Source organism: Pomacea canaliculata, linkage group LG2 (genome assembly GCF_003073045.1).
Source record: "Pomacea canaliculata isolate SZHN2017 linkage group LG2, ASM307304v1, whole genome shotgun sequence".
Classification (NCBI taxonomy): domain Eukaryota; kingdom Metazoa; phylum Mollusca; class Gastropoda; order Architaenioglossa; family Ampullariidae; genus Pomacea; species Pomacea canaliculata.
This window is the reverse complement of record NC_037591.1, coordinates 37,169,376-37,183,987: the sequence shown is the minus strand read 5'-3', so window position 1 is coordinate 37,183,987 and position 14,612 is coordinate 37,169,376. Positions and strand designations below refer to the sequence as shown.

Below are 14,612 nucleotides of genomic sequence, written 5' to 3'. Positions count from 1 at the left end.
TTATTCCACATTCTCCACACACAGAAAACGCATCAGGCCCTTAAGTCTAATAAAAATAAAATTTAAATTTGAAAATGAGGTAAGATGAGCTCTAAATTTACGCCCCAACAATTTACCCACGAAAAAATATTTCTCCCACCAGCTTCACAGGGGGAACAACAAACAAACGCGCCCATCAAGGGCGCTTGAGTTATTTCCCTTGGATCACTATTTGCACTTGGTATTTCCTCCGGGAGACAGTAACATGGAACAAAAAAAGATTTGCGTGGATCCCTCATCTTCTTTCAGGCAAACACTAACAGCGCCTTCCACCCATGCACTTCCCACAGCGCCCCACTGCCTGCTGTGTTCATTTGATTGAGCAACATTGCTGACCACGCTATCTCCTCCATCTCAACTACTGTCCGATGTGACACGATGCTCTCGTTCCCGCCCACAATCTCTCCACATCTAAATGCTCTCCGATGCCACATCAAGCAGCATTGCAACGCCCTCAGAGGAAAGTCAGAATTCGCTCGAGTAAACAAGCTTATCTGCCCAAATGCATCTTTGATATTAAGCCTCATCTGCAATAAAAGCTGTAAGACAAAAGGTTGCACAGCCCTACCGCCATGACGCCAGCGAAGCTGGATTTCAAAATCACAAAAATCACAAACATTGCAGCAAGCAGACAACATGCTCTCCTTGCTTGTGTTTGTATTGCATGAGGCACAATGACACTCCCTGTTAAGCCCCTAAACAATCAGTTTTTTCTCATATTCTGCTGGCAGAAATGTAAAAAGACACTTGGCACTTTATCACTTACCGTGGCCCATCCTCCACAAGTATGTTAGTCACGCTGCTTTCTAACAGCGGCATCCTCAGTTTTGGCACAACATGTTTTCCCTTCTCGATGTTCCAACTTTATAAATCGTGACTTCACCATTTGCCATCTAAACAGCAATCACTGACAAAACCTACCTGCTGGAAACGATACCCATCCCTATTACATTAGCTGATATCGCTGTTACAAGTAATAAAATTTGTTGTTGTTACTGTGAAGAGATCAACTTCTAGAGGTCAGAAAGTTTGAGATGTAAGGAAGGCTTGCACGGTACAAACTGTGACATGTAAGGAAGAACTGCAGGGTCCACAGAAATTAAGGGACGGATTGGGGAAGGAAATGAGATGTGGCAGACTGTCACTACCATTTCCCTACAAAATCTTGCAGCCCGTAAAAATGTGCATGCTCTTTTCAATTCCCTCCCTTACCTGCATAGACACACACACACACGTACACCACCCCACTTGCAATTACTGAGTAAGCCATTGTGTGCTACAAGCGACACCCACCATAACTGAGATTGACAGACAATTGCTGCCCCTCAAATCTTACCCACAGACAGGAAAGGTTCTCAGAGGAAAAGCAGGGGAAAAAACCCAACTCAGAGGTAACACTGCTACGGTCGTTCTCCGTCCTGCTTTTGCCCAGGCGTAGAAATCAAATTTGATTTTGCCAGATGAATATGGAAATGGTAGGGGTAGGAGGCAATTCCCATCTGTCAGTGGTGCCTGCCTACCTAGTTCTTTCTCTAAACCCTGCCAGCACCATTGTCGGCCCGCACAATGGCTGTCTAAGCTGAAGGCTGCCCCGAGAAAGACGCTTTCTACACCTCTCCTTCAGTAAATACACCTTTCCTTACACAATATGTATGAGAAAAGCTCCCAACATTTTCGACAAAAAAGCGAAATCGACCCGGCCCTTTTAGGGAACAGTCAAAAGGAAAGAAGTCAGGACTGGTGAGGAAATGTTTGTGGTGTTGGGGTATGGGAGCTAAACGGTGAGAGAAAAGAGAAAGTCCTTAATTTTAACTTCAAGAAGCTGTTTTAGAGGATAAATAGAGGTCCAGGGGGGAGAGGAGGTAACCGAGATAACAGCAACTTCACGGAAAGAGAAAGCAAGAACAAAGAAAGCCCGGCAAGTTAATGACAAAATTGTCGGTCATACAACTCAAATGAACCTATTAGGAGGTTCTCGAAGCTTGCCGACCGCCAAAGCATATTGACGTTCGCAGCAAAGCCCGTGCAAGCGCCTGAACAGGACAAATGAATGTGGTGCCCTCCTCCCCCTCCCCTCACACACACACACTTGACGCACATACATTTCAATGCACGCACACGGATTGAGGGGCGAAGTGTACGGTCCACACGGTAAGCGGGGAAGAAGAGGTGAGTGTGTCTCGTGGACGATGTTCGGCAAAGGACAGACAACACAAGCTCGCAGAGAATATGGACGCCGGAGTAGAGGCCGTCCTCTACAGACCAGCAGCAGGGCAACGCGAGGATCACCGCACAACAAAAGGCAGCAGCACCGTCACTAGACGAGTGCACACAACACGGGGAAGAGAAAGAGGTCAAAAGGGTCAACGAGGGACGTCTCAGCAAAAGAAATGTTCCCTCCCCACCGGACACACCGCGTGGTCGGCTCAATGTATAACGAGTCCTCCACGTTCTGACCGCTTGACTCGCTCGTCGTCGGAAGCCAAACAGCCTCATCACCATTGGCCACCGCCATCTAGAGTCACACACGCGAGCACCGCCATTAGCGGTTATTAGCTCCGTGACCTCCACGGAGAGGTCGGCTGGTTTATAGATTTGCATGGGAAAAAAAAATTCAGTGTTTACCAGTGGCAGTCGTTTCGCGAAGGCCCCAAGAAGACAACTCTTGGTGCTTTCTGGCTTTGAGCGTTCTTGCCATTAACCTCTCGATCGAGGAATTAAAAGGACAAGACAGAGGCTAAGTTCGATACGAGAGAAAAATAAGCTGCCGGTTTCCGCCATTGTCAGCTTTAGTGCAGAGTGAACCCTTTTAAAGACAGCCATTTATCAGCCATAACCGTTTCCTCGGAAAGAATAGTTTTCTCTGCTCTTTAAGGAAGTAATAAATTCGTCTTTAAATGCCACAGCAGTACGCATGCACGCATTACTCTTTCTAAAACGGTGCAAGACAGCCTTCCGCACGTGCTGACTATACAGTACGCATTACATATTGCGAGAGGTTCGCCGAACATTTGTGGTTTTCGTAACGCCTGATATACTCTTTACATACCGTTACACACTCGCAGCTTTCTTTGGGCTGCAACAGACAAAAACAGACAGCTGGCCAGCTACAAAGACGGACAACAAACGCCCGACATCTCTGCACACTTAGAGAACCGGGAAAGCGACTCCGCATCCGTCTGACACTGGGGTGGCGAGTGGTTTGGTAGCACGACCTTGCCAGCATCAAAAGGGTGGTGGTCCAGACAATTCCTGGCTGGGACGAATGGTCAAGCTTAGCGTCTGCCAGGGAGGACCCTCAGATCCTGGCCTCTCCGTGATGCCGGTATCAGCGACCACAGCCCCCAGAGGCGCCGGCTAGACGGCCATGACAGAAAATCCACCGACCGAAACAGCGGAGGAGGCGGTACGGCTCAACGACACTTGTCTCCGTGCACTTCGTGTTGAAGACAGCAAGCAAGCTCTGCCCGGGCAGCTATTCCTGCAGGTCAGCACGTCTCAAGATGAGCTAGATACCCCCTCCCTACACACACACACACCTCACACCTCAGGATCCGGTTTAGCAATCGTCAGGTCTTCCCTGCCCTCAAGATGACATCCCTGTCCGTAACATAGCAACGCGTTTCTGCGCCGGGCTCGTGCAGTGTGTAGCCATGCAACCAGTTCCGAAAGGACATGCCTCAGAACGAAATTCGGCGCCACAACACATGGAGGGCCGCAACATTACAGAAAGAAAGATGACTTTTCAACACCTCCATCTACCGAGCTGAACGTAAAAAATGGCCTTGGCTAGGGGCACGGAAAAGATTGAGAAGACAGGGTCAGAAAGGGGGAAACGGGAAAAAAGTGATGAAAAGCAGCCGCAAATGAATGCTTGACGTCCTCATGATAGATGCAAGCTACTGCGCGTTTTCGTTTTTGCGTGTCATTAAATATTTTTCGCACTGTTAATTCCACTCAATTACTTACGGAACCATTTCTTCCTTCTTTGGAGTTCCCATACACCTATACCTACAGTTCTTTAAGGATGACCCTCAGGTCAATATCATCAGCACCTGGAGCAACATCATAACCCTGAAGAAATCGTGTTAGCGGTGGATACGAAACCAGCGTTTGAGTAGGTAAGGAGAACATAGAACCGCGCACCCTGCTAACCCACCGGTGGAGAAGTTATGGGAGCAACCTTAGTTTAATTTTTTCTCTCACTTTGTCGCTTCCACAGGATGTGGGCCGCAGTGTTTTGGGATCTAGCTGAGGAATAATGGCTGCCCGTCTGGCTGCAACTTTTTCAATCGATGACGCACTCCTAGCGGCCTGCCGGGCAAGCAATCCGTCTTCGTAAAGCTGGGAATGGAAATCAAAGACGTGCAGCTGTGTTGCAGACACGCGCACATGCTAGTGAGCACAGACGAGCAGTGCAGTAAGTCTTTACAGCTTCAAAGGCAGAGAATCGAGAACGGCTCAAGGTGGACATCTCCTGAAAAACTGGATCGACTGTTACTTCCTGAGCAAAGCATTTCCTAACACGGCCAACCTAACCAAAGAAGGCAGCTCGCGCTTGTGACCTGGGGATAATTTTTTTCTGTTACACCTAACAATATCTAATGAAGGGGAGAGGGGAAAACGAGATGGACACCCCCTCCCCTCCACACGCACCAATCACATCCTTTTCGAAACATCGACTGTTCCAAATATCATATTTACAAATTACTATTCTGCAGCCTTGCTTGCTTGTTCTGGGCTTGATGTTCATGAGGGTTCTTACGGCAGACCATCTAGTATCCTGAACACGAGAGCAGCCTTTCTCATTACAGACCATGGGTGGTGGGAGTTCTCTCAAGGAGGAGAAGCAGCAGCAGCAGCAGCTCAACTGAACAGAATTGCTGTACCTGTCACACGCTTCACTTCTTTTTGTCGGTGCTGGTATTCACCTGCACACACCTGCAAGTCGCGATACAATCGCAGAACCTCAAAGGCGTACAGTGCATGCGACGCTGTTGTGTGTCCGACCAGCCATAAGGGGAAAAAAGCTTGTTCTTCCTGTAATTTAGTCGACCGAGTAAAGACAGGAGCAGGTCCCTCTCCAGCACCTTCTCTCCCACACAGCGTGTGTGCAACTCCTCCCGTTGCCTGAAGAACGACTTAGCTATAAGGTGGCAGCGTAAAGACCTAAGAAGAAAACCGATTTAAAGAATTTTTGTGTTCAGTCTCTGCCTACGATCATCAGCTAGGCATCCTCCCGTGTTTGTTGATTACAGAACTGAGCTTGAGGCACAAGGGCACGCTCGGAGAATTAGGTATCCGACGCCATTTTTCTGTGATACAATGGATCTGAGCCACTTTACGAGAAACAGGTATTTCCTGTAAGTTTGCATGCACTTCCTGTATTTTAACTGCAAGTCCCCGGCACCCAAGGCTGCGCGGAATTTCACCCAAATGTGGACTAAGCATGCTGTGATTGGTGCAGAAGAAATCGCACGTCCGGGTTCCGTTCCTGCAGTAGAACAGCTTTTGCCATTATGTCAGCAGGCGTCCAATGTCCCATACGCCTTATGAATGACGGCCCAACCAGAACTACCACTTTAAACAATTAATGAAACAGCCCAGACCCGGGATGTTTTATGCCCCAACGTGAGATGGCCGACTCGAAACCCATTCCCTTACCTTCCCCCTCTATTTCACCCGTACATTCCCCCGTATTACCCTCCTGCAGTCTGGAGTGCCTTGATGCAAGGACCGCCGACATGCGAAAGACTTCAAGCAGAACCGCCAAAAGTCATGTCTGATGAGTGGGTGGGGTTGGGGTACATGCCTTATACACGGTGCTCAAGCTGGGCCGCGCGCGTCTCACGACACTGCACTCAACGCTGCAAAATGCATCCGCCCGTCAAATTTGTCGATCGTAAAAACAGAGAACATGAAACGACGACTCGGTCTACAACTGACAGCCATTTCTGTCTGGCAGTAAACGAGAGCTCCCCCCTTTCCATAATCACCCCCTTTCCCAGTTAGCGCCATGGTTTTCTGGCTCAGCATCTGTTTGGAAATGCTCGGTTCCACTGTGCGAACGCCGGCCGTGGCGAAGGAAGAATCTGAGCGTTGAGGTTGTGGGCAAAGAGGAGGGTTCTCCTCCCTCCTTCCCTCTCGTCTATTCCGGCGCCTCTCACTAATCAAGTCGGTTATTTTGATACCTCCGCCAGAAGCCTTCACACCTACCCCTCGCACACCTCCTAGTTAAATGTTCTCTGGGAGCAAGTAGCCATCAGGCTTGGTCAAGAAGGATTTCTAGCTCTGTGTGGTTTCTCACGAGAAACCATGACGTGGACATTTGTGACATCACAATGACTCAAAACGGAAGTCGGGGATAGCGCATGCGCTTGTTCTCACCCAGCTCACGTGGGAAGTTTACAGGCAGCAGGCAGCAGCAGGGTAGGAGCGCGAGGCAGCTTGTTTTCGCAGCTCGGGTTGTGACTAGCGGCGCTGACACAAGCATCACCTCGTACAGCACGGCGGCGTCTTTGACGCGCGGTCTCGCTGCCTCACAACATCGCACTGCGAGCTTGTATGTTTGGATGTCGGCCTCGCCATTTGCACATCAAGCGAGCTGGTGATGGAGCCCGCCACAAGAAGGGGACGCACTGGCGCTGCAGATGGTTTCTTGCTGTGCACGTGCACAACAAGCCCCTTGTGGCGTGCATGCGCGCGCAGGAAGGCAAGATGCAGGTTACGGGGAAAGTAGTGGAGGGGACAGGTCGTGCCAGAACGGTTGGCGTCGAACGAGAGGGAGATAATAAACCTAAGCCCCTGATGAAGGAGACGGGTGGAGGTTTGTGACTACAGGTGCCTACACCCCTCCATGCCATCATCGGTGACGACCATGCACCAAGCCTGTCCGACTTGCGTACTCAGCATACAAACCGTGCAACAGGCTCGTGTTAGGTGAACTCGACTGCAGATAGACAGCCCGACCTACCGAAGGAAGCGGGTTGTCCCGTGGAATTACCCCCTGCAAGTGGTGGGAGAAATGCCACTTAGACTATTTTCTTACTAGCAAGACGAGGTGTGGCAAGCATGCCGAAAGCTGACGTAGACGCGTTCACTTTTTCTACACTCAGGCATTTCACAACTCCGCCTCCCTCCCACAACCCCTGAAAAAAAAAAATAAGGGAAAACCTCCCCGGTGTTGGGAACAAAATACCGATTACCCGCCTGGTAACGCTCGCGTGGGAGAGTCGCTCTACACAGCTCTGGCAGTCAGAAAAAGGAGGAAACATCTAGCGATTCAAGCAGAAACGAAATGTTTAGACACCGCAGAGGGGTTGCTTTTTCTACATTCCCCCTTCCCCTCCACCGCCTCCTAACTTTTTTTTCAACTGGGGGTCTGCAGAACTGGTGATGAGTGAAACAGCTGTCGGGATCGGAGCTGGTGATTGTGGCGACGTACCAGGCGTGAACGGCAAGGCGTCATTAGCCATACAGCCACCCACCCTCCCACCCGTCCCGCTCGAATTAACCCTCTCCACCCTCGCCCCAGTCAGGTTTGTTTCTGGCGCAAGGCGACTGGTTCCACACACTACGCTTTTGTCTTGCTCACTCCTACGTGTTTCTGCTTTGCCTTATGTTACCGCAAGACTTCTCCCTCTCCAGGTTTTGTAATTAAACCCAAGAGGTACTCGCTCTGTGTCGACACACCGCACACAACTCTTGCCATGAATCTCTGCAGATTATGTACATCGCTCTCTCTCTCTCCCCCGACCTCACATACACTCGTGCGTTTTCCTTTGTGGTCTACATTTCATCTCTCCAGCAACCAAAGTTCATGAAATTGTTCTCTGTGTCTGTACAAACTGAAGGAGTGCACAAAATGGAGTGGGTGGGGTAGGGGTGGTGTCGGTAACTGCATTTGTAGCAACGCATTACTCAGCAAATGTGCTTGTGAAAATACAATACTCAGTAACTGAAGGTAAGTAAATACATTGTTTTGCAAAGCCTAAAATGACTGGGAAAACAACAGAGAGACAAGGTATGTGATGGTGAAATAAGTATAAGACCAGCGACAGGCTTTTGCTATGCCATCTTTCCCCGCAGCAAAGACTTGACTCCGCTACAGTACGTAAAACATGTTGAACCACTGTCTTAAAAAACGAGACTGGGGTGGGGTGGAGTGTAAGGGTAAGGCAGGGAGTGAGAAGGAAAGACAACAGCAATGACCCAAATGCTGGATTGGGAAGAACATATGTCCTCCATGGGTTGAAGTAGGAGTATGTCTCGCTCCCTAGGGCTCCACTTGATCATGGTGGTGTTATAACGACTTTAAAATGTACTCTACAAAAACCACAGCAAACTTATGAGAAGCACTTGAGCTAGTCCAGGCCTCACACCCATCCTTCAAAAACACAACAACAAAACACACAACCAACAGCATTCTGTGTGATGATGACGACTCAAGGGTGACTAGCTCGCTGAAAGACAAGCACTCCGGTATGTGTGCGCGTGTTCTGTGAGGGCAGAATTATCACTTTGTAAGACAGTAACAAAAACATTTTCAAGTCGTTTGAATCATCCCCCGAGGCTCTTTGTGTTCTTCAGATTAAAAGCATCATGTCCTTAAACGTCAGTTAAAACTTCGCTCCTAAGGTCAGTGCTCTCAAAATCTAGGGCTACCGAACAACGGCCGTGTGGAGGTGGATGGAGGCCGAAGCGAAAGAGGTGGTGCACCGTAGACTTCCTCCTGGAAGTGCCCTCCATGACACGAGAGTATCTGGCACCTCCCACCCTGTACACCACCACCCTTCCGCCTCTGCACAGCGTGTTGCGGGGTGACTTCCTTTCAACCCACTGCTGCTGCCGTAAGCTGGGTTGGACCCTCGGCAGATGGCGTCCGGTGTTGATTCTACCCTCTTGGCTTCTTTTCTCTGTTTTCATACAACTGTTTGGCGTTATCTCCCTCGTTCCTGGCACCACAACCCTCAGTCCACCGCAGTGCGGTCTGATAGCTAGAGGCCCCTTGTCTCTGTAAGTAGTGACATGCGTACCCAACCCTCCCTCTTACGTGTTCGCTCCTCTTAACCATCCCCACTCCTCCTTCCCTGGCGTGAGATGTTTTGATGCTGCAAAGCTCGCGCAACACAGAACCTGACCTTGCTCGTCAACTTGTCCACCGCCACACACGACGCCATTGCCAAAGGTCAGGTGCTGAGCCGGCTGATTGGTACCAGCTTTGTCAGCGCCAGCCCCTGCACCCGCCGCACAAGCGGGGAGCGCCTGCAGGAGGGCAGCAACGTGGGGCCAGTCTACCCGCAGCCGCCGTGCACTCATGCGCCGCTGACTGTATTTTATGAGTCGCGTCAGCAGACTGTTCAACCGTCACACACCCGAGTACGAAACCGCCTGAAGAAAATAAAATGCCTCTAACGAAGTTGAAATGAGAAACGACAAAAGCACAGGGGAGGGAGGAGGGGTTGGGGGAAAGAAGACGTATGCCCTGCCATGGGGATGGGAGTGGATTTCTTATCATAAATGTACTACCTGTATCTGGACTTGCCAGCTGTATCCACCCTGACAGGCCACCCCACCGAAAAAAGGGGGAGGGGAGGCAACACGCCCCTGACCGAATCCTCCGTCTACACTCTCGGTGGTGTCATTTCTATTTTCGTCGTCGAATTTCGCACAAATCGGTGCACATCTGAAAACGAAGCAGCAGATAGCTGTTCTGAGATAGTCCGTGGCATAAATTCGTCTCTCTCTCTTCCCTCACCCCACTCCCTCCTTCACACACACACACCACACACACAAACCAGTGACTCATGCTAATCAGAGGATCGGGAAACATTCCGTAATTGTGATGCAAGCCACGAGCAAACGAAGATCGAATTTAGAAGATTAAACGCCAGAACAGCTTTGGCGTGTGAATAAAACTAGTTCAAAGTGTTAAAGGAAATATAAAAAGATTGAATCTCCTGCGGCATACAGTTTAACTTGTTTCTTTTCTTCTCCATGTCGGACAGGTACGAAAAAAAAAATTGTGATGTAGGGATGAGCTATTGAGGAAACTGCCATATTGTTCCATCTCGCAGAAGGACGAGTTCGCGAGATGAAGAGATGCATGACTGGGCAAATACTGGACCTCCCAGACTGCCCTGACCAGAGGTACAAAGAGAGGCGGGGCCACCAGAGGCCTCGCGGGCCACCCGCTGGTCCCCTTCTACCTGACACAGGGGTTCGGGTCCACGAGTAACCAGCCAACCTCCCCGCTGAGACAAGGAGACTTGCTCAGCAGAACCCGGTCTCAGTGCTACAAATGCAATAAAGCTGGGCTAATGAGATGAAGAAAATCAGATTTGTCCGTCAAATATCGGAAATTAAATCTAGCCCATCACACCGGAAAAACTTGCCCGATGTGCCCCCCACACTCCCCCACCAAGGCCTGGCCCTGTTCAGCCTATGACTTGATGGATCTAGGTTGAATACCAACCTCCTATCGATCTCCCTTCTTCTTCTGCTCTCTTGTTCCTCGCCATTTTAAAAACCTTTTGTAAAGTTGCTGGCTTTAATATTCCAGGCAGGACAGGTCCCACTGCAGTAGTGTAACTTAAGAATGCAAACTGATGGCTGATTTGATCACAGCCCCGTAACGCCTGAATACTCCACTGAAGTGGCAGCCTCGTGATTGTGAATCGAGAGTAAACTTATTTCCTTCGCGTTTGAAAAAAAAAAGTGTATCAAACGAAAATTCGTGTGAGCAGGACAGTGATCAAAGGGGGGGACAGAGGGGTGCCGTCCCAAAAAACTCAAGTCCCTGGATCTGGTTGGTTTCCGCTCCACTAATCTCCACATCTCATCAGGAAACATCTGAGGAGACCTCTACTCATCCGGGCCGGACTAATTCCATACAGAGCTGGCCCAAGTCATTAAGTTTTCATCTCTCTCGCTCAGAGAGAGAGAAGTAGGGGGAGGAGGGGGTGCAAATTAATCAGAAAAAAGATATGTCCCTCTGCTGCTTGAACCTACGGTAATTTCAAACCAAGGATTGGAACAGATGTAGCGAATAATTAAAGTTATGGAACAAAAGGTTTTAGAAATTTTAAACTTGCCATATAAACACACAGTGGAAACACGCGACACCGATGGAATAAAATGCCTCAGAGCTCTCGATGAACAGCTAATATAGAAACTCCCAAAACAGCGTTTCTTAAAAAAAAAAAAAAAACCAGTCAAACTTTCTTCAGAGATTCAGTGATTAGCGGGAATGAATGTGAACAGGGGTGAATAGCCGTGAAGAGATCTCTCGCCACACCACACGAGAAGTGAGACCAAGTGTTTATAACCAGCAGACTAGCTTGAGAGCAATGGGAGCCGTCAGCACAAACACGAGTAAGGATAAGCTGGATTTGAGCACGTGACAGCTACATCTTGAGCTGGAACCAGTTCAGGACCTGCCTCTAAGACATTTCACCTCCTGGCACCACGTTGTGCAAGGGACTCATGTTTTATAAACACTCAGCCACTTCCTGGAGACCCGGGGCTGAGATTCTGTCTGTCTTCCCGATACACACTCGCCAAGACTAAGCCGGCAAAGCAAGCGAGGCTATGTTTCTCCTCCCACCTTTCCACCTTTCCTGATCTGTCGTTCGTTTAGCCTCGTCCTGCCTCCATGTACCCGACTTTTTAAAATAGTTTTTGCCTGTCTACTATGGAAGAATCTAAGCGAAAACAGTCGTGGTCTAGAGTGTGTCTTATCCATGTCTTACCATTTCGTAGAATACCAACAACCGTTAGCGACAACCTTTTCTTTCTGTCGAGTGCAGCGATTTGTGTTTAGTTGTCTGTTTAGTGGAGACTGGATAAGGTAAACCCAACTTCACCAATATCTCATAACAAATGTCTCCAACATCTGAGCACAAATGTAAACTATTTGTGTAAATGTTTACTATTATGTAAACGGCATTATCTGCATTCCTTGTCAAAACCTTCAAACACAATTATTTTGATTTAAGAAATACACTTTGGAAAAAAATCGATATCAGGAAAACTGCTTTTGCGTCCTTCCTGCCAGTTATGATAGACATAATACAATACATTTTGCAGCTGCACTCTTAGGAACTTCATATCTTTTTCACTATATTTTCCATCGACAATATGCTAAATATTCAAATGATGAAAAATAATACTCAGTTTGAAAACGAAAACCCAAACGGACAAGCTTTTTATTTTCATAGTGCAGCAAGGGAAACAGCCAATACGTGGTTTCACAACAAAGGTAGTCTCCCTTGGACCCGCCATGTGGTCATTGCTGTCATTGCTGTTCAGCTTAGTTGATTGCTTGCCCTGGCGATAACGTGCCTTCACATGGAGGTGACTGCATTCTGAGGGAAGAGGGAGTTGGAGAGAACGCCCGAGTACCCGTATAAGCCAGCCCTGCACACAGGAGTCGCATAAAGCGTGTCGAGACCCACCCAGGGCCGCTGACTGCAGGTTGGTGTCGTGAGACTCACTACTTACAGTATCTAGCTAGTAAGATTAGAACACAGCGATGCTCCTCAGTTCTCTGACCTTTCAACTTTAGAATCGTTGTATGCCTTACTTCACTAAATACACAGCCATCTGGAGGCCACAAGCCACTGCTGCTACTTGATGCCACGGAGCGGAGTGGACAATAGTGGGGGTGAGGTAAGATGTCAGGGGGTCTAATCCTACTGAGACAAACACAACTTGAAGGATGCTACAATGGGGATTTAACTGAACTTGTCATCTACACAAAAAAAAACCTAAAAAACGGATTACAAAACGCATTACAACATTTCCCATTCTCAACCATTAAGAGAGAGAGTGCGTGCATGTGCTTTAGAGATTGTGTATATGTGTGTGTGTGTGCACCTCTTGATACCACCCGCCTCCAAAACAGTTCAGCAATCAAGAGGAAACTGCTTTTCATCCTCCCAATCTGTCGATTTTCGCTGCGCTGTTTCGCAGTTCCTTAACGACGGAAGAACTATGAGATTCCGAATTCGTCTTTAATTCAAAACGGTTTTTTTTTCTCTTTTTCCTAAACTTAAGAAACAATTGCAGTAAATTTACGTCAGTGCCTTCGATTCCTCAAATTCGCTTTTGTTTTAGTGGAGTTAGGAGGGCACTGTACCACGTGACGAAACCGTTGTTTTGCAGATTAAAAATAAAAAGAAACGTAATTCCGAATTAAAATAATTTGCTGCTTTCAATTTCCTGCCTCCTTCCTCGCAGACTTTAAATATCCCGCAAGCACCTCCCTCTTTGTGGGTGCACGATGTGGTCTAGTCACGAAGACCGGCAGCGGCTGTAGTTGTATCTTTTCACGATAGTTGTCTACATCTCTTCCCTAGAGCTAGTGGCCTATCACAATTCTATTATGTCTAGCTGCACTGCCGCCATCCTCCCATCCCACCTCCCCTCCTACAGACGCTATTTATAGTTTGCTGACTCCCACAGCTTCCTTGTCTGTAGAAGACAGCTGTACAGGAGGTTATGGACGAAGAAAGGCGGCGGGATGTTGTCCATCCCCCATTTCTCAATATCCCCGATGACCATCACGTGACGCTCGCAGATGTGTGACCCAGATCGACAGATCCTGATTTAGCTCTGTGTCCCAGCTTAGCGCAGCCCGAGGCCTTCAGTGCAAGATGTCGAACCCGTTTACCTGCGGACTGCAGGGGTCCCGGAGTGCTGTCCACAAGTCTGCCTTTGACTGCATGCCACGCAAGACTACTGGAACTTGCTGGAAAAATGTGTTGAGGCTAGTGATGTTCGCTCAATACCATCAAACTGTGCCTCTCTCTTTCTACGAGGTTACCCACGCACACACACCTGGCGCGTGTGGCTATATTTATGGATACACAACACGACAGCAAACTGACGTGACAATTAAAATGGCTGAGACGATGACGGAGTTGACGACTCGCCGGAGATTTAAAAGTCTGAGAAGTTTCGCTGCCTTGTTACCAAATATCTCTCTAGTGTCGTCTGACTGGCTTATTGGGGACAGACCCTTTTGTGGCAGACAGACGAGACGAATCTTTCTGCACATGCGCACCTCCTCCTACGCTCACGCGCACGTTTGAGTGACAAAGAATATGGTGATAACAGAATACCGTTAGAGAAATGGCATGGGGTAGAAAAGCCCCAAAATGCTACGCCGTCATACCAGTCGCAAAATGACGGATAGGACACGGTGGGGGTGGTGTGGGGGGTGAGAGGGGGAATATCCCCCACCCACGAGATGGATCGTCGATGCCAAGTGAGCAGACGACGACTCGGGCCAATCTGGCGCACGCGCTGTGGCATTTTCATTAGCCCAGTGACAGGTTTTGCTATCACCCCCTTCCTCAGATGAGCAATGCCTTCACGTCATACGGGGTACGAGGATGGGTGGGGGATACAGGGCGGGGGAAACGGGGGCTCAAGGCATGGGCTTGCGGGTTTCTGCCGGCGGACGGAGATTTCAATTTAGGCGCTGTCAACTATGAGCGAAAACGTATCTAATTGTTGTTTTGCAATTACTCGTGCCCCTCTCTCGTAGGACGCATGCAAGCAGACCCCTT

The 14,612-nt window shown here is 48.9% G+C and overlaps 1 protein-coding gene across 2 annotated transcripts in view; it reads right to left on the bottom strand.

The window, feature by feature from the left end:
• Positions 1 to 14,612, bottom strand: part of LOC112556188 (ephrin type-B receptor 1-B-like) — a 147,298-nt gene that overhangs the window by 8,004 nt on the left and 124,682 nt on the right. The window lies entirely within an intron of this gene.